Raw genomic sequence first — 23641 nt, forward strand, 5'->3', positions numbered from 1 at the left:
TGAATTCTCTGCCCTTTTCCTTTTACCAAGGTGCATTATCATACATTTCCAGACGCTGTATTCCATCTGCCACTTTTTTGCCTATTCTTCCAATTTGTCGAAGTCCTGTTGCAATTGTTTTGTTTCTTCAACACTACCTAGTCCTCCACCTATCTTCATATCATCCTCAAACTTTGCCACAAAGCCATCAATCCCACTATTGTCACCATTGACAAACAATGAGAAAAGTAGCGGTTCCAATACTGACCCCTGAGGAACACCACTAGCCACTGGCAGCCAACCAGAAAAGGCCTCTTTTATTTGCACTCACTGCCTCCTGCTTGTCAGCCATTCCGCTATCCATGCCAGTATCTTTCCTGAAATGCCATAGGATTTTATCTTGTTACACAGCCTCATGTGTGGCACTTTATCAAGTGTCTTCTGAAAATCCAAGTAAATGACATCCACTACCTCTCATTTGTCCACCCTGCTTGTTACTTCTTCAAAGAATTCCAACAGATTTATCAGGCAAGATTTCCCTTCAAAGAAACCATGCTGACTCTGACTTATTTTATCATTAGTCTCCAAGTACCCTGAAACCCAGTCCTTAATAATGGGCTTCAACACTTTCCCAACCACTGAGGATTGGCTAACTGGCCTATAATTTCCTCTTTAGTCTTTTCCCTTCTCAAAGAGTGGAGTGACATTTACAATTTTCCAGTCCTCCAGGACCATGCCAGAATCAAGTGATTCTTGAAAGATCATGACCAATGATTTGTTATCTCTTCAGCAACCTCTCTCAGGACTCTGGGATGTAGTTCATCTGCTCCAGGTGACTTATCCACCTTAAAGCCTTTAGTTTGCCCAGCACTTTTTCCTTTGTAATAGCAATGGCACTCACTGCTGCTCCCTGACACTCACGGACCTCTGGCGCACTGCTGGTGTCTTCCACAGTGAAGACTGAAGGAAAGTACTTATTAAGTTCATCTGACACTTCTTGTTCCTCACTACTACCTCACCAACATCATTTTCCAGGAGTCCAGTATCAACTTACACCTCCCTTTTATTTTTTATATAAGAAGCCCTGATCGTAACCCAATCAAATATTTCTGGCAAAATCTCAGGATTTCTGTCCACTGCCATTCCCCAACTAACTTGCAATTTTGCAAGGAGGAATGGAAAAATCTTCTTCCATCATGTTTTTCAAAGCTAATAGACTACTAGCTGTATATAGCTGAGAGGTAGGCCAAGTAAGTACTGAGTAAAGGGGGATAAATTCTTTTGAACTGCTGACAATTGAGTTTTTGAAGTTTTAGTCTTTTTTATGTTTCAAATTTTCCCTGTCTTTGGGGCTCTAATGTGAGGGAAAAAAAGGAGCATATGATTTTCAAATGAAAATTCCCAGTTAAATTGATCAAAATCCCTGGTTGTAATACTTATTAATCTGAACAAACGGTTGGGGGCTGAATACTTTTACAAGCAGTGTATCTCACTCCTGTATGCCACAACATCACCAACTGAGACTCGAGCAGCAGCATTGCTAATTTGTTTTGGTATCTGGTGAAGACAAGCTATTTTTAAGCAGGTTTAAATTACATTGATATTCACAACATATTTAACCACCATTAACAGTTGCAAATATTATTCTTGGGTGCATCAGTATAATAATTAAATTCAAATTATTTCCATTTTAATATAACGGATCATTTTTATGTCAACATTTTTAGTATGTCTTACACCAGTAAAGGTTTCAGCTTTGAGCACAGCAGCGAGGACACCGCTGTTTCAAACCTGCTTCTATCATCTCAGGATTGATATCACATCACTTTGGGTTTATATCCGAACAGACTGGCTCCCAAAATGGTAGATTCAAGAGTTTTGTTTGTTATAGCTGAGCATTTTATTTTCCTGGATGCAGATTTATTTGCAGACCACATTAAATAGATGGTGTCACAGCGCATTTAGAATGACAGAGTCATACAACCAGGTCCTTCAGCTGGTCCCATCTTCCACATTTGGCTGATAGCCCTCTAAACCTTTCCTATCCACGTCCTTATCTACAATTAATGACCCCCTACACTAAATAAAGTGGTCATTGAGTGCATGTTCATGGTCTTCTGCTGGTAGCCCACCCACCAGTTCTGGTCGCCTCACTATAAGAAGGATGTGGAAGCATTGGAAAGGGTACAGAGGAGATTTACCAGGATGCTGCCTGGTTTAGAGAGTATGCATTATGATCAGAGATTAAGGGAGCTAGGGCTTTACTCTTTGGAGAGAAGGAGGATGAGAGGAGACATGATAGAAGTGTACAAGATAATAAGAGGAATAGATCGAGTGGACAGCCAGCGCCTCTTCCCCAGGGCACCACTGCTCAATACAAGAGGACATGGCTTTAAGGTAAAGGGTGGAAAGTTCAAGGGGGATATTAGAGGAAGGTTTTTCATTCAGAGAGTGGTTGGTGCGTGGAATGCACTGCCTGAGTCAGTGGTGGAGGCAGATACACTAGTGAAGTTTAAGAGACTACTGGACAGGTGTATGGAGGAATTTAAATTGGGGGCTTATATGGGAGGCAGGGTTTGAAGGTCGGCACAACATTGTGGGCCGAAGGGCCTGTACTGTGTTGTTAAAAAAAAAAGATGGACTGCACCTGGGGATATCTTGAAACACCGGCCCAGGACAGAGGTCGCTGGTGAGCTAATGTTGGCGGTCTATACGTTTTCACAGGCTGCAATCATAATTTGGCACTCAGCAGGGTCCAACAAAAAGAAGCAAGGTGTAAGTGAAGTGGCTATTGTGTGAGTGGACAGTGTGGGCAAGCACAGGCGGAGTTCCTAAGTTCTATAGGAAGAGCTACAGTTGACATTTCAGGCCGAAACCCTTCGTCAGGACTAACTGAAAGAAGAGCTAGTAAGAGATCTGAAAGTGGGAGGGGGAGGGATGGAGCCAAGAGCTGGACAGTTGATCTCAGGATGAAGCTTTTCATTCCAGGACGAAGGAGATGTCCTCCTTTTTTAAAGGAAGAGGCTTCCCTTCCTCCACTATCAACTCTGCTCTCAAACGCATCTCTCCCATTTCACGCACATCTGCTCTCACTCCATCCTCCCGCCACCCCACTAGGAATAGGGTTTCCCTTGTCAAAATGAATAAGTATTCATTATTCAAAATGAATAATACAAAATGAATAAGTATTTTGCATCAGTCTTCACTGGAGAAGACACTATCAGAACATCAGAAATTTAAGAGTGTCATTGATATCACTAGATTCTGGAATGGTTCCGGAGGACTACAATATTGCAAATGTCACTCCACACTTTAAGAAGGGAGAAGAAAGGAAATTATAGGCCAGTTAGCCTGACTTCAGTGGTTGGAAAGATGATGGAGTCTATTATTAAGGATGAGGTTTCAGGATACTTGGAGGCACGTGACAAAAATGGCCAAAGTCAGCATGGTTTCTTAAAGGGAAAACCTTGCCTGACAAATCTGTTGGAATTCTTTTAGGAAGCAATAGGGAAGATAGACAAAGGAGAGTCAGTGGGTGTGCTTATTTGGATTTTCAGAAGTCCTATCACAAGGTGCCGCACATGAGGCTAGCTTCTAGGGTTTAGACACTCTTAACTCCCAACAGCGCCGCTAGGTGGAGTGGCCCCTTTAAAGATTCAGGATTGTCCCTCTAATACGATGATCATGTTTTGGGCATCAAGAATTGAGTATTTAAAGAACCCCTGAAAGGAGCCAGAGAGTATGTTCTGTCACAGACTGCGGTGGAGGCCAAGTTTGTGGGTATATTTAAGGCAGAAGTTGATAGTTTCCTGATCAGTCAGGAAACATGATGGAATGGCGGAGCAGACTCGTTGGGCTGAATGGCCTAATTCTGCTCCTATGTCTCATGGTCTTATGGAGCCTCAGTGCTCAATCATAAGCTCTACTAGTGATTTCATCCAGCGTTTGTTTTGCGTTTAGTTCTCGATCCGATTTGACACCATGTCTCAATCCTTGCTTCAGGTGCTCCAGCAATTGGGTCCAAACCATCCTCGTCAAGGACTCTCATCACACCAGGGTGTTATAGGAAATATACCAGCATGGATAAAAGGTTGGCTGACTGGTGTGACAAGAATACACATAGATAAAGATATTAGCTGTCCTGTACTGGCAACAGTGGGATCAGCAGTTGGTCTGCCACCTGTCTTCAGGAGAGAGAGAGATAAGGAAAACAATGGAGCAGCATTTGGAGATGTTAATGAAGAGACGGGAGAGCTGTCAAGATCGGCTCACCCTTTGAACCCTGAACTGTTTGAAGTGATGGACAGGCGATACCCCAGCAGGGGGATAAAAAGGGACAGGTTCGCTAAGGCAAGACACACACACGACACCCGAGGTAACAAGACCCTGGAAGCGGTGCGTCTCTCACAAGTCAGTGGGAAGTACCGGGCCATAGACGCACAGGGTGGAAAGGCACGGTTGGCGGGAACCTGGTGTGTGTCCACCCTTGCCTGGGTGCCAGGTTCACCACAGGGAAACGATCGTATCTGGAAACGGAGGAGTCACGGTCGGTGACCTCAGATGACATCACAAAGGACTCGCCCGAAAGCTGACTGCGAAGGTCTGTGTGGAAGCTGTGTTGAATATTCATTTGTTTTGCTCTCTCTCTCCTTCCCCCCACTGTCCATCACCACGGCAGTGATTACTGCGAACTGAACTGAACTAAATTGAACTGAACTTTGTGTCACTTTGAAACTGGTCATTTACCCCTAGACAATGATAGAGCTTGATTGATCCTGTTATCTGAATTCTGTGTACATGTATGTTTATCATTGCTGAACTGTTGCATTCATTATCCTTTTGATTAGAGTACTGTGTTGCTTGTTTCTTTAATAAAACTTTCTTAGTTCTAGTAATCCAGACTCCAACTGAGTGATCCATTTCTGCTGGTTTGGCAACCCAGTTACGGGGTACGTAACACTGGCAAGAGGCAAAGAGTGGGAATAAAGTGGGCATTTTCTCATTAACTGCCAGTGCCAGGTGGTATGCCATATGGGTCTGTGTTGGGACCTATTCTTTTCACGTTATATGTCAATGATTTTGATGAAAGAAGTGATGGCTTTGTGGTTAAATTTGTGGGCGATATGAAGGTAAGTGAAGGGACAGGTAGTGTTGTGAAAGCAGGATGTCAGCAGAAAAACTTGGACAGATTGGGCAAATGGCCTAAAGAGAGGCAGATGGAATATAGTGTAGAGAAATCTATGTTCATGCACTTTAGTAGAAGGAATAAATGCATGGGCTATATTCTAAATACAGAGAAAATTCAAAAATCTGAGGTGTAAAGGGACCTGAGAGTCCTCATGCAGGATTTCCTAAAGGTTAACTTGCAGGCTGAATTGGTAGTAAAGGTGACAAATGCAATGTTAGCATTTATTTTGAGAGGACTTGAATACAAAAGCAAGGATGTAATGCTGAAACTTTATTAGGCATTGGCCAGGCCACACTTGGAGTATTACAGGCAGTTTTGGGCCCCCTATTGAAGAAAAGATGTGCTGGCATTGCAGAGAATCCAGAGGAGATTGACGATGATCCCAGGAATAAAACGATTAACAGATGAGGCTTTGGGCTTCTACTCACTGAATGAAAGGGAATCTCATGGAAACCTATTGAATATTGAAAGGCCTGGATAGAGTACATGTGGAGAGGGTGTTTCCAGTAGTGGGGGAGACCAGGACCAGAGGGCACATCCTCAGAATTGAGGTACATCCATTTAAAACAGAGATGAGGAAAGATTTCTATAGTCAGAGGGCGGTGAATCTGTGGAATTCATTGCCAAAGATGGCTGTGTACCAAGTCTTTGGGAAATCTTAAGGTGGAGATTGATAGGTTATTGATTAGTAAGGGTGTCAAAGGTTACAGGGCGAGGGTAGGGGAATAGGATTGAGAGGTATAATGAATCATCCATAATGGAAGAGTGCAGCAGATCTAATGGGCCAAAATGGCCTAGTTCTAATGTTATGTCTTATGGTCTTGTAGTCTAAACCTCATTCTGATTCTAACTCAGGCCCCCAATATCCCCAGAGCTCCGGCAAACAAGAGAAAACATTGTAGAGGGTCTTGCAGAGATTTTTGCTTCAACTTTGGCCACAGATGATGTTCTGGAGGATTGAACAGTGGCAAATGTAGTGCCATTGTTTTAAAAGTGTAGCAAAAATAAGCTAGGAGACTATAGACCAGTAAGTCTGACATCAGTGTGGGGTAAATTACTGGAGGGGATTCTGTGGGACAGCTGTGGAAAAAATTTTTAAAAAGCATCTAGACTTCAGATGGTTTTAAACTCAGCCAGCTCCACCAAGGGTAAAAGCCACCCCATCTTCGAGGACACCTTCACAAGGCAATGCTCCAAGAAAGTGACATCTGTCACTGAGGATCCTCACCATCCAAGACAAGCCCTCTTTTCATTACTACCATCGATGAGGATGAACCTGAAGACCAACTCTCAATGATACAGGAGAAGCTTCTTCTCTTCCACCATCAGATTTCTGAATGGTCCATGAATCACTGAAAAATACCTGATTATTCCCCTCCTGCACTATTTATTTTTGTAATTTATGGTAATTTTTATGAATTGCACTGTACTGCTGCGTGACATGGAGCTTAGAAAAATAGAGGGCTACGGGTAACCCTAGGTAATTTCTAAAGTAAGGACATGTTCGGCACAGCTTTGTGGGCTGAAGATCCTGTATTGCGCTGTAGGTTTTCTATGTTTCTATATTTCTATGACATCTGACAGTGATATTAGATCTGATTCTGATCTGGGACTGTCACAATGTTGTGAATGTACCCAAATGCAAGACACATACACTGAAGTACTACAAACAGGACAAGGATGCAAGACCTGGGACAGGACATGGACAAGAAACAGGGAAACCGGACAAGGAACTATGAGCTAGGAGCCTGGGCTTGAACCCCAAGCCAGAGACTGGACAAGGACCCAGAACCTGGGTCTTGCCTCGGGCTCGGGCCCCAGAACCAGGCAAGGACATGACATGACTGCAGACTAGAGGCTGGGGTCTTGAGGCTTGGAGACAGGCTTGGGGTCTTGAGGCTTGAGGCTTGGAGACAGGCTTGGGGTCTTGAGGCTTGAGGCTTGGAGACAGGCTTGGGGTCTTGAGGCTTGAGGCTTGGAGACAGTCTTGGGGTCTTGAGGCTTGAGGCTTGGAGACAGGCTAGGGGTCTTGAGTCTAGGGTACTTCGAGGCTTGGGTATGGACCCTGAACCAGAGACTGGGCAAGGACCCAGAACCTGTGTCTTGCCTCGGGCTTGGGCCCCAGAACCAGGCAAGGACATGACATGACTGCAGGACTGGAGGCTTGGAGACAGGCTTGGGATCTTGAGGCTGGAGGCTTGGATACAACCTGTGAAACACCAACCGTCTTTTCAACCTCACTGCTCTAAACATACTACATTCCACTCTCTGTCCACCAATCCCAACCACACGATTAAACCAGCAGACAGGAGGAGTGCTGTTGTGGTCTGGCATAGTGACTACAAGCTCATCGTAGGTGCATGAAACAACACCAATGTAGCATAGAAAGAATTGCGGGGAGTTCTAGCATAGGGTTGGATCATGGAGTATTCCAACATGGAGTTGTTGTCTGAGGCCAGACAACAACTCTCAAATACCTCTTCTTACTTACCTTTTAAACTGGAACCCATGAAAGAGCACCAGGCCATTCTTTCCTGCACCATCATCAACCTCATTGACTCTGAACATCTCCCATCCACTGCCACCAACCTCATAGTTCCCATCCACCCTCCACTGCTCATTTCTACTTCCTACCCTAGATCCACAAACCTGACTGTCCAGGTCGTCCTCTTGTTTCTGCTGCTCCTGCCCCTCTGTATTTTGTCTACATATCCCGCAGTTATTTCCCCTGTCTTGGTTCAGTCCCTTCCTGCGCACACCCCCGACACATCACAGACTCACGATCATTTCAATCGCTTCCCGTTCCCTGTCCTGGGTTACCTCACTTTGCCTTGCATGTACAGTTCCATACACTTCCGTTGCCCATCAGGAAGGCCTCAGGGCTCTCTGCTTCTCTCTAGGCAACTGACCTAACCAGTTCCCCTCCACCACCACCCTCCTCCATCTTGTGGAATTAGTCCTCATCCTCCCAATTTCTGGAAACCAAAGATGTAGCCATGGGCACCTGTACGGCCCCCAGATATGCCTGCCTTTACGCCAGTTATATGGAGCTCTCCGGGGTGCATTGGTGCATGGGAGGGGTAGCACCTCTAGATGGGGAGGGCTTGTCACACTCCTTGGAGTGGCTCGTCATCTATTGTTCTCCACCAATGCCCAGCTCTCACCTGTGGCTCCTCGTAGCTGTCTGCATGCGAGTGGCCACACCCCGGGCAACGGCTTCGACATGCCAGCTAAACCATGTGAGGGTAGCCAACGGGTCAGAAACCCTTGGTGAGGTAGGAATTTGCTCATCTCAGCATACGAAGACTGCTTTGGTGGATCAGGCGGAGGAAACCCTGGGGTTCAACGGCTGAGAAGGCGTTGCAGCAGTGAATTGTGCAGTGCGTAGGGCGATGAGGAGGTCATACTCTGCACACTTGCTAAGGAGCAAGAGGCCGTTGCTGTTCATGTCGCCAATACCATGTTTGCCGAGAACCCCTTCCCAGCGAATGTGATCGCAGCAGAGCACTTAAGAAGATGCGGCCATCCAATGCAGCCAAGGAAGTTGCCAGACGTAACGATTCTTCGTGCCACTGGATCCTGACTTCTGAGGCCAAAATGGAATGTCCACACACTCATGGACAGAGAGAACTCAGCAAGGCCCCAAGGAAGAACAGCCCTTGTTGCCAAGGAACTTTCACGCTACAACATCAACATCGCAGCCCTCAGTGAAACCAGGCTTGCAGAGGAAGGATCCCTGACTGAAACCACCAGCGGCTACACTTTCTTTTGGAAAGGAAAAGCGCACGATGAAGAGAGTCCTCCTCACCAGAGCCACGTGAGGAGCGGAGTGCTGGACTGACCACAGGCTTGTCCGCACCACATTGAAGCTAAATATTACTCCCCACCATCCCAAGCGCCCTAAGTTCATCACTGCAGTTTTTAACAGCGCCAGACTCCAGGAGCCGCTGTATCTTCGCAAGCTCCAGACCACCCTTGATGAGAAGCTGTCTGCCAACGGACCACTAACTGGTGGGCCAACCCAGAAGTGGAATCAGTTTAGAGAGATGGTGACGGAGACAGCAAAATCAGTCCTCGGCCCCAAGGACCAGAACCACCAAGATTGCTTCGACGAGAATGACAGTGCCATCAAAGATCTCCTGGCCAGGAAAAACAAAGCATTCATGGAGTAGCAAAACAAGCCAAACTCCATTCCCAAAAAAGAGCGGTTTAAGTCCCTTCAGGCCCATGCCCAAAGGGAAACTCGCAAGATTCACAACCTGTGGTGGGATAGGAAAGCTGAAGAGGTGCAACACTTCACCAACATCAACAACTCGAAGCTGCTGTTCAGCTCCATCAAGATGATCTTCGGCCCCTCAAGATCTGGATCATCTCCACCATTGCCCGCTGATGGAACCACACTGCTAAAGGACAAAGAGAGCATCCAACATAGATGGAAAGAGCATTTCAGCCAGCTCCTGCACCGACCTTCATCAGTCGACAAGTCTGCTCTGGACCAAGTCCCCCAACAGCCTATTCACAAGGAACTAGATGATCCTCCCTCGATAGATGAAGTCAAGAAGGCTATCACCCAGATGAGCAGTGGCAAGGCACCCGGCAAGGATGGAATACCTGCTGAACTGTACAAGGCACTCAGCAAGGAATCACTTGAGGCCACAGCACCCTGACTAGCATTTGGGAAGAAGAAGAGATACCCCCTGACCTCAGAGACGCAACAATAATCGTCCTCTACAAAAATAAAGGCTCAAGGACCAACTGCAGGAACTACAGAGGCATCTCACTACTTTCCATTGCCAAAAAAATCCTCGCCCGCATCATCCTCAACAGACTGATTCCAACAGTGTCAGAAGAGAACCTTCCTGAATCGCAATGCGGCTTTCATCCCGAACGCAGCACTGTCGACATGATCTTCGCAGTGAGGCAGATACAGGAGAAGTGCCTGGAACAGAACATGACATTATACTCCGTCTTCATTGATCTGATGAAGACATTTGACATGGTCAACAGAAACGCGCTGTGGATTATCCTTAGAAAGCTTGGCTGCCCGCAGAAATTCACTACACTCATCCGCCTGCTCCACGATGGCATGACAAGAGAAGTGTTCTCAGATGGTTCCCCATCTGAGACTTTCAACATCTCAAATGGAGTGAAGCAAGGGTGAGTTCTAGCACCAGTGCTCTTCAACCTCTTCTTCACCCAAATGCTGAAGCATGCTGTTAAGGACCTAGACCTGGGTATTTACATAAGATATCGTCTAGACGGATCGATGTTTGACTTGATATGCCTTGCTGCAAAGACCAAAACGTTGAGGAGGCTCATCACTGAAGCCCTGTTTGCTGATGACTGTGCCCTCATGGCCCACCAGGAGAACCACCTACAGACCATTGTCGACAAGTTCTCCGCAGCCTCAAAGCTGTTCAGCCTGATAATCAGTCTCGTTAAGACAGAAGTTCTCCTACAACCTGCACCAAACAGTCACCCTCCTCAGCCATGCATCACCATCGACAGCACTGTCCTGAAGAACGTGGAGAGCTTCAAGTATCTAGGAAGCACCATCTCCAGTGATGAATCCCTTGACAAAGACATCATAGCAAGGATCCAGAAAGCCAGCCAGACACATGGGAAACTCCGTGTCAAAGTTCTGGAGCACAAGGACATTCAGCTTTGAACCAAGCTCAAGGTGTACAAGGCTGTGGTCCTCACCTCTCTCCCGTATGGCCATGAAACCTGGACCCTGTACCGCAGGGCACATCAAGCAACTGGAGCAGTTTCACATGCGCTGTCTGCGGTCGATCATGAGGATTCGATGGCAGGACCAAATCACCAACCAGGAAGTCCTTGACAGAGCCAACAGCACAAGCATTGAGGCAAGGACCCTCCAGGCCCAGCTACGCTGGACTGGCCATGTAATCTACATGGGTGAAACAAGAGTCCCCAGGCAGCTGCTCTACAGTGAGCTTGAGCATGGCAGTCGCAATCAAGGCCGCCCCAAAAAAAGATGCAAAGACAATCTGAAATCGTACATCAAATGGGCAGACCTCCAGCCTTGACAACTTGAGGAGTCCGCAGCCGACAGGGCTACGTGGCGCGCCCTGACCAGAAAAGCTGCATCTGACTTTGATGATGACTGAAATCAGCGCCTTGCAGCAGCACGAGACCAACGCCACAAAGCTGTGTATGCACCTGTTCTAACAACCGCCATTCCACGTCCAACCTGCGACCGCATGTGTGCTTCGACCTTCGGCCTCCGAAGACACGCGTATCCACAGATGACTGCACAATGGTCTTCCTCGGACCCCAAGAGACAACCACCATGTTCCAACCTTATGTTAGTAACTCTCCACAATTCCTTCTATGCTACATTGCTGTTGTTTCATGCACCTACATTGAGCTTGTCAATTTCATTAAAGCTGCCTCCAGCTTCCACCCTACCCTCAAATTAACTTGGTCCATATCTGACACATTTCTCCCTTTTCTTGACAGACTATCTACTGACATCTTGCAAACCTACTGACTCTCACATTTATCTTGACTATACTTCTTCCCACCCTGTCACTTGTAAAAATGTTGTTCTCTGAGTTCCTCTGTTCTCATGATGAGGCTTTCCATTCTAGAACATCTGAGAGTCCTCTTGTTTCAAAGAACTGTAGTCCCTTCCACTGTTATGAAGTCTACCTTCACCCTATCCTCCTGCTACCAGGAATAGGGTTACCTTTGTCCTTACCCTACAAGTTTTCTTATCCAGCACATTCTTCTCTATATCTTCTGCCATCTCCAACTGGAACACTAAGCACATTTTTCTCTTTCCCCAAAAAACATACCTAGCTTCTGGTAATCACTCAGCTCTCACACCTTCTCTCTTTTTTCATTTCAAATTCTGTCTCCCTTCTTAACTCTTCTCTTTTCACCTACCCATCACATCCCTCTGGTTTCCTTCCTTCTCCCCCTTCTTCCATGGTCCATGGTCTACCCTATCATATTTCTTCTTCTTCAGTCTTTTACCTCTGCCACCTATCCCCTCCTAGATTCTTACTTCATTCCCTTTCCCCCACTACACCACTTTCCCTTTCAGCCATCACCTGCCAGATGCTACTCCCGCCTATCTGCCCCCACCCCACCTTTTATTCTGGCTTCTGCCTCCTTCCTTCCCAGTCCTGATGGAAGGTTCCACTTGAAATGCTGATTGTTTATTCTCTTCCGTAGATGCTGCCTGACCTGTTGAACTCCTCCAGCATGGTGTGTGTGTGTGTGTGTACTGTTTAAGATTTCCAGCAAATGTAGAATCTCCTGTCTTCAAATTATATGAACCGTTAGGGTGGATATTCAATGGGACAAAAGAACAATAGGAAGTATGTGTAGAGTGATGGGATGGGAACTGCAGAAAACGGCTGTTTCTGAGACTCATGGAGAAATCATCTTATGGACAGTTCTCAGGAACTGAACCCTTCGCTAATCTGGGGACTGTCTCTATATTCTCATCTCACACTAGTTAGTTAATCTTTGATATTCTTACTTACACTACCTCCTTGGCTTTCCAATAAAGCACACCTTGGTATTTTCTCACAGATAACAGCTATCTCAATATATATTCATATTTTTAAAGCACAGACTGATTGAGAATATATTCATATCAAAGTTAACTGGGTTCCATTATATTAAAGCAGCGAAGATTAGGAAAGATTTATAATGCAGCATTTAATATAGTTTTGAAGAAATCTTCAAAAGTTCCTTTCGAACCGGGCCCATTTTACTGTGAAGTTGACCTGTTCATCCTCCACAGATGTAATTGTGCTGTTTAAGAGCTTCAGAATGAGATTTGTCAGCCTGCCTGCCATACTGGAATTGAACGTAAGTGCCAAGCCTGAACCCGGAGAGCCCCAGGTGAACATTGTGTGCAGCACAGACCATCGGGATGTGGAAGCATTGGAAAGGGTACAGAAGAGATTTACCAGGATGCTGCCCAGTTTAGAGAGTATGCATTATGATCAGAGGTTAAGGGAGCTAGGGCTTTACTCTTTGGAGAGAAGGAGGATGAGAGGAGACATGATAGAGGTGTACAAGATAATAAGAGGAATAGATAACACAAGATAACCTGCAGATGCTGGGATCAAAGCAACACTCACAACACACTAGAAGAACACTGCAGGTCGGGCAGCATCCGTGGAAACGATGAGTCGACGTTTCGGGCTGGAACCCTTCATCAGGACTGAAGAGGGAAGGGGCAGAGGTCCTATAAAGAAGGTGGGGGGAGGGTGAGAAGGAGAAGGCTGGTAGGTTCCAGGTGAAAAACCAGTAAGGGGAAAGATAAGGGGATGGGGGAGGAGAAACAGGGAGGTGATAGGCAGGAAAGGTGAAGAAGGAATAGGGGAAAACACAATGGGTAGTAGAAGGAGGCGGAATCATGAGGGAGGTGAATGGCAGCTGGGGGAGAGGGCAGAGTGAAATAGAGATAGAGGAAGGCAGGGGGAGAGAATTACCAGAAGTTGGAGAATTCTATGTTCATACCAAGGGGCTGGAGACTACCTAGACGGTATATGAGGTGTTGCTCCTCCAACCTGAGTTTAGCCTCATCATGGCAGTAGAGGAGGCCATGTATGGACATATCTGAATGGGAATGGGAAGCAGAGTTGAAGGGGGTGGCTACTGGGAGATCCTGTCTGTGTTGGCGGATGAAACGGAGGTGCTCGACGAAGAGGTCCCCCAATCTGTGTCGGGTTTCACCGATGTAGAGGAGGCCATGCATGCAGGCTATTTCCACTGAGGTTGGTGAGACTAGAACTAAAGGTCATGGGTTAAGGTGAAAGGTAAATTGTTTAAGGTGAACATGAGGGAGAAATTCTTCAATCAGAAGGTGATGCAAGTGTGGAATGAACTGGCAGTGGAAGCGGTGGAGGCAGGTTCGAGTAGGTATATGGATGGGAAAGGGGTTTGAGAGCTATGTCCAGGTGCAGATCAATCGGACTCGGCAGGATAAAGGTTGGCATGGACTAAATGGGCTGAAGAGCCTGTTTCTGTGCTATAGCATTCTATGTTCCCATGACTCTCCTTCAGTTAACTATGTGCTAGATTATTAGTATATATTATAATATATTATTCACTAAATATATAAATATTTTCACTCCACTTTTCACATTGTTTTAGTAATAATATGTTGTTTGCCTTGGCAAAGACACGGAGCAGAGATTCACTGACAGAAGCTTCTGGATTTCCACACTCAGCCCCATCAGCATTTTACACATTTGCTGCATGCGCCCCTTTATAACTACAATTACTGAGAGCTTCATTGTCAAATTCCAGGCCACAGATCACAAAACCCTGCATCGGCTTTTCATACCAGAACAAAGGAGATGTCCTCCTTCTTCAAAGAGAGAGGCTTTCCATCCTCCACCATGAACCGCATCTCTGCCATTTCATGCACGTCTGCTCTTACCCCATCTTCCCACCACCCTACCAGAGATGGGGTTCCTCTTGTCCTCAACTACCACCTCACCAGTCTCCACTTCCAGCACATGATTCTCCAGAACTTCCACATCTCCAATGGGATCCCACCACCAAGCACATTCTTCCCTCCCCCCCCCCCATTCCTTTCTGCTTTCCACAGGGATCAGGGACCTATGCAACTCAGGACCTAGACAAATTGGAAGAATAGGCAAAAAAGTGGCAGATGGAATACAGTTTTGGGAAATGTGTGGTAATGCATTTTGGAAAAAAGGAACAATAGTGCGGACTATTATCTAAGTGGGCAGAAAGTTCAAACATCAGAGCTGCTGAGGGACTTAACAGTCTTTGCGCAAGACTCCCAGAAGGTTAATTTACAGGTTGAGTCTGTGGTAAAGAAGGCAAATGCAATGTTGGCATTTAGTTCAAGGGGAATAGAATATAAAGGCAAGGAGATAATGCTGAGCCTTTATAAGACACTAGTCAGGCCGCACTTGAAGTATTGTCAACAGTTTTGTGCTCCATATCTCAGACAGGATGTATTATCATTGGAGAGAGTCCAGAGGAGATCACAAGGTTGATTCTGGGAATGAAGGAGTTAACATGAGGAGCATTTGGCAGCTTTGAGGCTATACTCACTGGAATTTCGAAGAATGTCGGGGGGATCTCATTAAAACCTATCAAATGTTGAAAGGGCTAGATAGGGTGGATGTGGAGTGGATGTTCCCTGTGGTGGGGATATCCAGAACTAAAGGGCACAGCCTTAGAATTGAGGGGCGACCCTTTAGAACAGAGGTAAAGTGGAATTTTTTTTAGCCAGAGAGTAGTGAATCTGTGGAATGCTCTGCCACAGACTGTGGTGGAGGCCAAGTCTGTGCGTATATTTGAGGTGGAAGTTGATCATCTCCTGATTGGTCAGGGTTTCAAAGGATATGGTGAGAAGGCAGGAGTATGGGATTGAGCGGGATCCGAGATCAGCCATGATGGAATGGCGGAGCAGACTCAATGGGCTGAATGGCCTTATTCTGCTCCTGTGTCTTATGGTCTTATGGTATTATGGACTCCCTTGTCCATTCGTCCCTCCCCACTGATCTCCCTCCTGGCTCCTGTCCTTGCAAGTGGAACAAGTGCTGCACCTGTCACTACACCTCCTCCCTCACTACCATTCAGAGCCTCAAACAGTCCTTCCAGGTGAGGTGAGTCTGTTAGGGTCATTTACTGTGTTTGGTGTTCCTCGTGTGGCCTCCTGCATATTGGTGAGACTTAACAGGTGGGGAGGTTGCTTCGCCAAACACCTATTCTCTGTCCATCAGCAAAAGTGGGATCTCCCAGTGGCCATCCATTTTAATTCCACTTCCCATTCCCATTCCGACATGTTTGCCCTTGGCCTCCTATACTGTTGGCCTTGTATTCCATCTGGGTAGCCTCCAACCTGCTGGCCTGAACATTGATTTCTCGAACTACTGATAATACCCCCTCTTCACCATTCCCATTTCCCACTCTCACCTTATTTCCTTGCCCGCTCATCACCTCCCTCTGATCCTCTTCCCCCTTTTTGTTCTCCCATGGCCTTCTGTCCTCTCCTATCAGATTCCCCCTTCCCGAGCCCCATATCTCTTTCACAACCAACTGTGCAGCTCTTTACTTCACCTGTCCCCTCACCCCCCATTTCACCTATCACCCAGTGCTTCTCCCTGCCCCCCCCCCACCTTCTAAATCTGACTCTTCATCTTTTTTTCTCCAGTCCTGCCGAAGGGTTTCAGGCCAAGATAAGGAGGAGCCTCTTTCGACAGAGAGTGGTGAATCTATGGAATTCTGCCACAAGCAGATGTGGAGGCCAAGTCTTTATGTATGTTTAAGGCAGAGGTTGATAGTTTCTTGAAGGGATATAGGCAGAGGGCAGGAGATTGGGGCTGAGAGGAAAATTGAGAGTCATGATGAAATGGCAGAGCAGACTCGATGGACCAAATTGCCAAGTTCTGCTCCTATGTCTTATGGTCTTGTGGTAAATCCCACAGGGGAGGCAAAACTCTAAGGGAGATAAAAAGAGTTGTCATTTCAAACAGAGTAACACATAAAATGATGAAGCAACACACCCAAGGTGCTGGAGGAACTCAGCAGGCAGGGCAGCATCTGTGGAAAAGAGTAGATTGGGCCAAGAGCCTTCAGCAGGACTGGAAATGAAGGGGTAAGATGACAGAATAAGAAGGTGAGGGTAGGGAAAGATTACACGTTACAAGGTGCTAGATGGGTGAGGCAGAGGGTATGGTAAGAAGCTGGAATGTCACAGGTAGAAAACGTAAAGGGCTGAAGAGGAAGAATCGGATAGGAGAGAAGAGTGGACCAGAGAAGAAGGGAAGGAGGAGGGACAACGGGGGAGACAATACTGATAACATTTCAGACCAGACACCTTTCATGAGAATGAGAAAAAGTGACATGGCAATGTGGTTGTGTGGTTAAAGCTCTGGAGTAAAGCTCCATTCTGTGAATTCAAATACGACCAGCACGAGGATTCGAATTGTTCTCAGTGTTCTGGAGCGGCATGGTAGCATAGTGGTTAGCACACTGCTTTACGGTTCCCGCGGCCTGAGTTCAATTCCCAATGTGGCCTGTAAGGAGTTTGTGCAGTCTTCCCATGACCGTGTGGGTTTTCTCCAAGTGCTGCGGTTCCTCCCACACGGTTGGCAGGTTAATTGGTCATTGTGAATTGTCCCGAGTTTAAGCTAGGGTTAAATGGGGGGACTGCTGGGTGGTGCAGCTTGAAGTGCTGGAAGGGACTGGTCCACACTATATATCAATAAAATTAATAAACAAAGAAAGAAAGAACCAGTTTTCAGATACAGGGAGGGAGTAGACATAGGAAATTGTTAAAGGGAAGGTGTGTAACATTGTGGAGTGGGCAGAAATTACCCCATAAATGACAGTGCAAGAAAAAGAAGTGACTGTGATCGATCAAGTAAAGAAAGAAAATCTGTTGTAAAGCTATACATGAGGATCATTATCTGAAATTTATTCAGACTGAATATTCCTGTAAAGGAAGAGTCCGTTCATTGGATACTGGAAATCAGAAAATACTGAAAATAACCCATGTCTGTTGAGGGAGAAAATGAGTAATTACACAGAGAGACATGAGGAGACAGGAATGGTGAGTCTGGACTGTGTGTGTGTGTGTGTGTGTGTGTGTGTGTGTGTGTGTGTGTGTGTGTGTGTGTGTGTGTGAGAGAGAGTGAGAGTGTTTGTGTAAGTGTGTGTTTATGTGTGTGTGTCTATCTGTGTGTGTGTGTGTGTGTGTGAGAGAGAGAGAGTGAGAGTGTTTGTGTAAGTGTGTGTTTATGTGTCTGTGTGTGTCTATCTGTGTGTGTGTGTGTGTGTGTGTGTGTGTGTGTACTTTAAAAATGTAAATTGCAGATGCTGGAAACCTGAAGTACAGAAATTGCTGGAAACACCCAGTAGATTGGGAAACAGTAAATAAGGGCCATTTGTATTTATTTCTTTATTATTATTGATTTGGAGATACAGCACAGTAACTGGCCCTTCTGGCTCAATGAGTCCGCGCCGTCCACTTATACCCACGTGATCAATCAACTTACTAACCCATACGTCTTTGGAATGTGGGAGGAAGCCCACGTGGTGACAGGGAGGACGTACAAATTCCTTTCAGACGGCAGTAGGGATTGAACCTGCGTCACTGGCACTGTCAGGTATTAATAAACAACCAAGCCTCCCCCACAATGTAAAATCCAGAGCTGCCATAATGGGATTTAAACTCACATCCGCAGGTTTCTAATTCAAACCTCTGGTAACTTAACCACTGGACCAATATTGTGTCGTCCATATTACTGACTTGTCTACATGAATGCAATAAATATCCGTAGTTTTGTGATGATTTAGTCAGAGAAAAACTCCATAAATGAGCAAGGTTGAGTCCAGGCCAGAGTTAAACATCAGTCTGCTGGAGATGTGTTGAGACAGACCCAGTCCCTGAGGCCTATCATCTCTCAGCTGCATTGAACAGAGAAATTTCCGAGGGTTCTCGTTTTAGTCAGTTAACTATTATTAGGAATGTTTCTTAACAATCCTGATGAATGCACAAGTAATTATCTTGTGTAATACCATATAACTATATAACCAAATAACAATTACAGCAGGGAAACAGGCCATCTCGGCCCTTCTAGTCAGCGCCGAATGCTTACTTTCACCTAGTCCTATCGACCTGCACTCAGCCCATAACCCTCCATTCCTTTCCTGTCCATATAGCTATCCAATTTTACTTTAAATGACAGTATCGAACCTGCCTCTACCACTTCTGCTGGAAGCTCATTCCACACAGCTACCACTCTCTGAGTAAAGAAGTTCCCCCTCATGTTACCCCTAAACTTTTGCCCCCTAACTCTCAACTCATGTCCTCTTGTTTGAATCTCCCCCACTCTCAATGGAAAAAGCCTAACCACGTCAACTCCATCTATCCCCTTCGTAATTTTAAATACCTCTATTAATACCTCCCTCAACCTTCTATGCTCCAAAGAATAAAGACCCAACTTGTTCAACCTTTCTCTGTAACTTAGGTGCTGAAACCCAGGTAACATTCTAGTAAATCTCCTCTGTACTCTCTCTATTTTGTTAACATCTTTCCTATAATTCAGTGACCAGAACTGTACACAATACTCCAAATTTGGCCTCACCAATGCCTTATACAATTTCAACATTACATCTCAACTCCTATACTTAATGCTCTGATTGATAAAGGCCAGCATACCAAAAGCTTTCTTCACCACCCTATCCAAATGAGATTCCACCTTCAGGGAACTATGCGCCATTATTCCTAGATCCCTCTGTTCTACTGCATTCTTCAATGCCCTACCATTTACCATGTATGTCCTATTTTGATTAGTCCTACCAAAATGTAGCACCTCACATTTTTCAGCATTAAACTCCATCTGCCATCTTTCAGCCCACTCTTCTAACTGGCCTAAATCTCTCTGCCAGCTTGGAAAACTTACTTCATTATACACAAGGCCACCTATCTTAGTATCATCTGCATACTTACTAATCCGATTTACCACCCCATCATCAAGATGATTAATGTATATGACAAAAAACATTAGACCCAGTACAGATCCCTGAGGCACACCACTAGTCACCGGTCTCCAATCTGACAAACAGTTATCCACCACTACTCTCTGGCATCTCCCATCCAGCCACTGCTGAATTCATTTTACTACTTCAATATTACCTAACGATTGAACCTTCCTAACTAACCTTCCATGTGGAGCCTTGTCAAAGGCCTTACTGAAGTCCATATAGACAACATCCACCGCTTTACCCTCGTCAACTGTCCTAGTAACCTCATCAAAAAATTCAATAAGATTTGTCAAACATGACCTTCCACGCACAAATCCATGCTGACTGTTCCTAATCAGACTCTGCCTATCCGGACAATTATATACACCATCTGTAAGAATACTTCCCATCATTTACCCACCGCTAACATCAAACTCACAGGCCGATAATTGCTAGGTTTACTCTTCGAACCCTTTTTAAATAATGGAACAACATGAACAATACGCCAATCTCTGGCACTATCCCCACTTCTAGTGACATTTGAAATATTTCTGTCAAAGCACCTGCTATTTCTGCACTAACTTCCCCCAAGGTCCTAGGGAATATCCTGTCAGGACCCGGAGACTTATCCACTTTTATATTCCTTAAAAGCACCAGTACTTCCTCTTCTTTAATCATCATAGTTTCCATAACTTCCCTTCTTGTTTCCTTTACCTTACACAATTCAATATCCTTCTCCTTAGTGAATACCGAAGAAAATAAATTGTTCAAAATCTCCCCCATCTCTTTTGGTTCCACACATAACTGTCCACAGTGATTCTCTAAAGGACCAGTTTTATCCCTCACTATCCTTTTGCTATTAATATAACTGTAGAAACCCTTTGGATTTATTTTCACCTTACTTGCCAAAGCAACCTCATATCTTCTTTTAGCTTTTCTAATTTCTTTCTTAAGATTCTTTTTACATTCTTTATATTCCTCGAGCACCTCATTTACTCCGTGCTGCTTATATTTATTGTAGTTATCTCCCTTTTTCCAAACCAAGTTTCCAATATCCCTTGAAAACCAGGGCTCTCTCAAACTTTTAACCTTTCCTTTCAACCTAACAGGGGCATAAAGGTTCTGTACCCTCAAAATTTCACCTTTAAATAACCTCCATTTCTCTATTACATCCTTCCCATAAAACAAATTGTCCCAATCCACTCCTTCTAAATCCTTTTACATCTCCTCAAAGTTAGCCTTTCTACAATCAAAAATCTCAATCCTGGGTCCAGAGCTATCCTTCTCCATAATTATATTGAAACTAATGGCATTGTGATCACTGGACCTGAAGTGCTCCCCAACGCAAACCTCCGTCACCTGACCTATCTCATTCCCTAACAGGAAATCCAACACTGCCCCTTCTCTAGTTGGTACCTCTATGTATTGCTGCAAAAAACTATCCTGCACACGTTTTACAAACTCCAAACCATCCAGCCCTTTTACAGTATGGGCTTCCCAGTCTATGTGTGGAAAATTAAATTCTCCCACAATCACAACCTTGTGCTTACTACAAATATCTGCTATCTCCTTACAAATTTGCTCCTCCACTTCTCGCTCCCCATTAGGTGGTCTATAATACACCTCTATAAGTGTTACTACACCTTTCCCATTCCTCAATTCCACCCAAATAACCTCCCTAGACGAGCCCTCTAATCTATTCTGCCAGAGCACCGCTGTGATATTTTCTCTGACAAGCAATGCAACACCTCCACCTCTTGTCCCTCCAATTCTTATCACACCTGAAGCAAGGAAATCCAGGAATATTTAGTTGCCAATCACACCCCTCCTGCAACCATGTTTCACTAATAGCTACAACATCATACTTCCAGGTATCAATCCATGCTTTAAGCTCATCCATGTTTCTTATAATGCTCCTAGCATTAAAATAAATGCATTTAAGAGATTTTCCACCTCTTACTGTTTATCACTAACAGTGCAAACAACTTTACTATTTTCTTTTTCTTCCTTCTCCCCTACATCTGCTCCTACACTCTGGTTCCCCTCTCCCCTTGTATCTAGTTTAAATCCACTGAAGCTTCTCTAGCAAACCTACCTGCAAGAATACTTGAACCCCTCCAATTCAGATATAAACCATCCGGCCGAAACAGGTCCCACCTTCCCTGGAAAACTGCCCAATTATCTATAAATCTGAAGCCCTCCCTCCTGCACCATGTCTTCAGCCATGCCTTGATCTGCGCTATCTTACTATTTCTAAATCCGCCTGCACGTGGCACTTGTAGCAATCCTGAGATTGCTATCCTGGAGGTTCTGTCCTTTAATTTGGTGCCTAACTCCCTAAATTCACCTTTCAGGACCTCCTCACTCTTCCTACCCACATCATTGGTCCCTACATGGACTACGACATCCAGCTGCTCACCCTCCCTCTTGAGAATGCTGAGAACTCGAATACAGGAATAACAATGGAATAATTGTCCTGAGTTTTTGATGATCACTTTTTCTGAGGCATGAAATAATTTACAAAGTCAATCCTTTTTGTTTCTGATCCCATTAAATTCTTCATTTGTTTTGTTGATATAGTAACAGACCTGCCAAAGTCGCGAAAGGAGAGATTCAACAGCTAAATTACACAACCACGAACCACAGCCACCATTGACTCTTGCCCACACTACATCAGAATATGTGGATTGTGTATTAACTAAAATAAGAACCAGTCTTCAAAAAATAAAACCTGTACAAAAATTAATGGGGCATTGTGATTACGTCCTATTGAAATTATAGGTTATTCTCTGCTTGTCCATCAGAGGAAACCTAAGCTGGGGAGTTTTTAAATGGGATGTCACTGCACTGGGGCAGTTCTGCCCTCTCAACCTTGGAAGTCCGGGTCCAGTGGTATGAGTAGTCATCACAGACTGGAGTCTTCCTTGGTTACAGTAGATGACCATGACTTCTTCTGCGCTCTCCACGAGCGTTGTAGAACCGCCTTCCTGGCCATTAGATCTCAGTAATGATCGCACCTGCCTAGTCTGCCAGAGTTGACTTCACATGCTTGGACAGGCATGTTCCTATCTCACTGGGATTTAAGGCCCATTGGCTACACTCGCCTGGTTTAGTCCACCTGTCAAGGGGGTGTACCGGGGTGTGGCCGCTGTCACAAGCAAACAGCGACTTGGAGCCACAGGTAAAAGCCAAGTGTCTCGTCAGGCCCAGACATGAGTGAGCTGCTCGAAATGGACGTGACAAATCCCTTTGCCAGAGGTGGTACCCCTCCATGGTCACATTATGCAACCCATTCCTGCTACTTGTGGATTGTTGAACACCCTGCCACTAATACACAATGCAGGTCTGATCTGTTTTGTCTCTTAACCTTCTAGGTAGTTGTACAGACACTCATGGAACTACCCCTCAACACTGTAACTAAAGGGTATTTCGGAACAGACACCAGTACTGAATATTCTGCTAATTGCTATGTGCTACCATGCTAAATATGTAATTCTCCAAATATATGCGACTACATTCCAAATGTTAAGGTTAACTAGGTGATAAAAAAGCAAATGAAACTGTAATTAATCGTTTAGATCATAAGACAGTGGAGCTGAATTAATCCATTCGGCCCATTGAGTCTGCTTCTTCATTTCATCGTGGCTGACTTATTTTCCCTCTCAACCCCATTCTCTGTACCGTTGACACCCTTACTGATCAAGAATGTGTCAAACTCAGCTTAAATATACCCAATGGCTCGACCGCCACAGCTGCCTGTAGCAAGAATTCCACAGGTTCACCACTATCTGGCTAATGAAATTCCTTCTCATCCCTATTCTAAAGGAACAGCTGCCTCCAGTCCTAGATTCTCACACTAGTTGGAACATCCTCTTCACATTCACACTACCTAGGTCTTTGAATATTTAGTAAGTTTCAATGAGATCCACCCACATTCTTCTAAATTCCAGCAAGTACAGTCCCAGAGCCATCAAA

This window comes from Mobula birostris, chromosome 2 (genome assembly GCF_030028105.1).
Source record: "Mobula birostris isolate sMobBir1 chromosome 2, sMobBir1.hap1, whole genome shotgun sequence".
NCBI classification, from domain to species: domain Eukaryota; kingdom Metazoa; phylum Chordata; class Chondrichthyes; order Myliobatiformes; family Myliobatidae; genus Mobula; species Mobula birostris.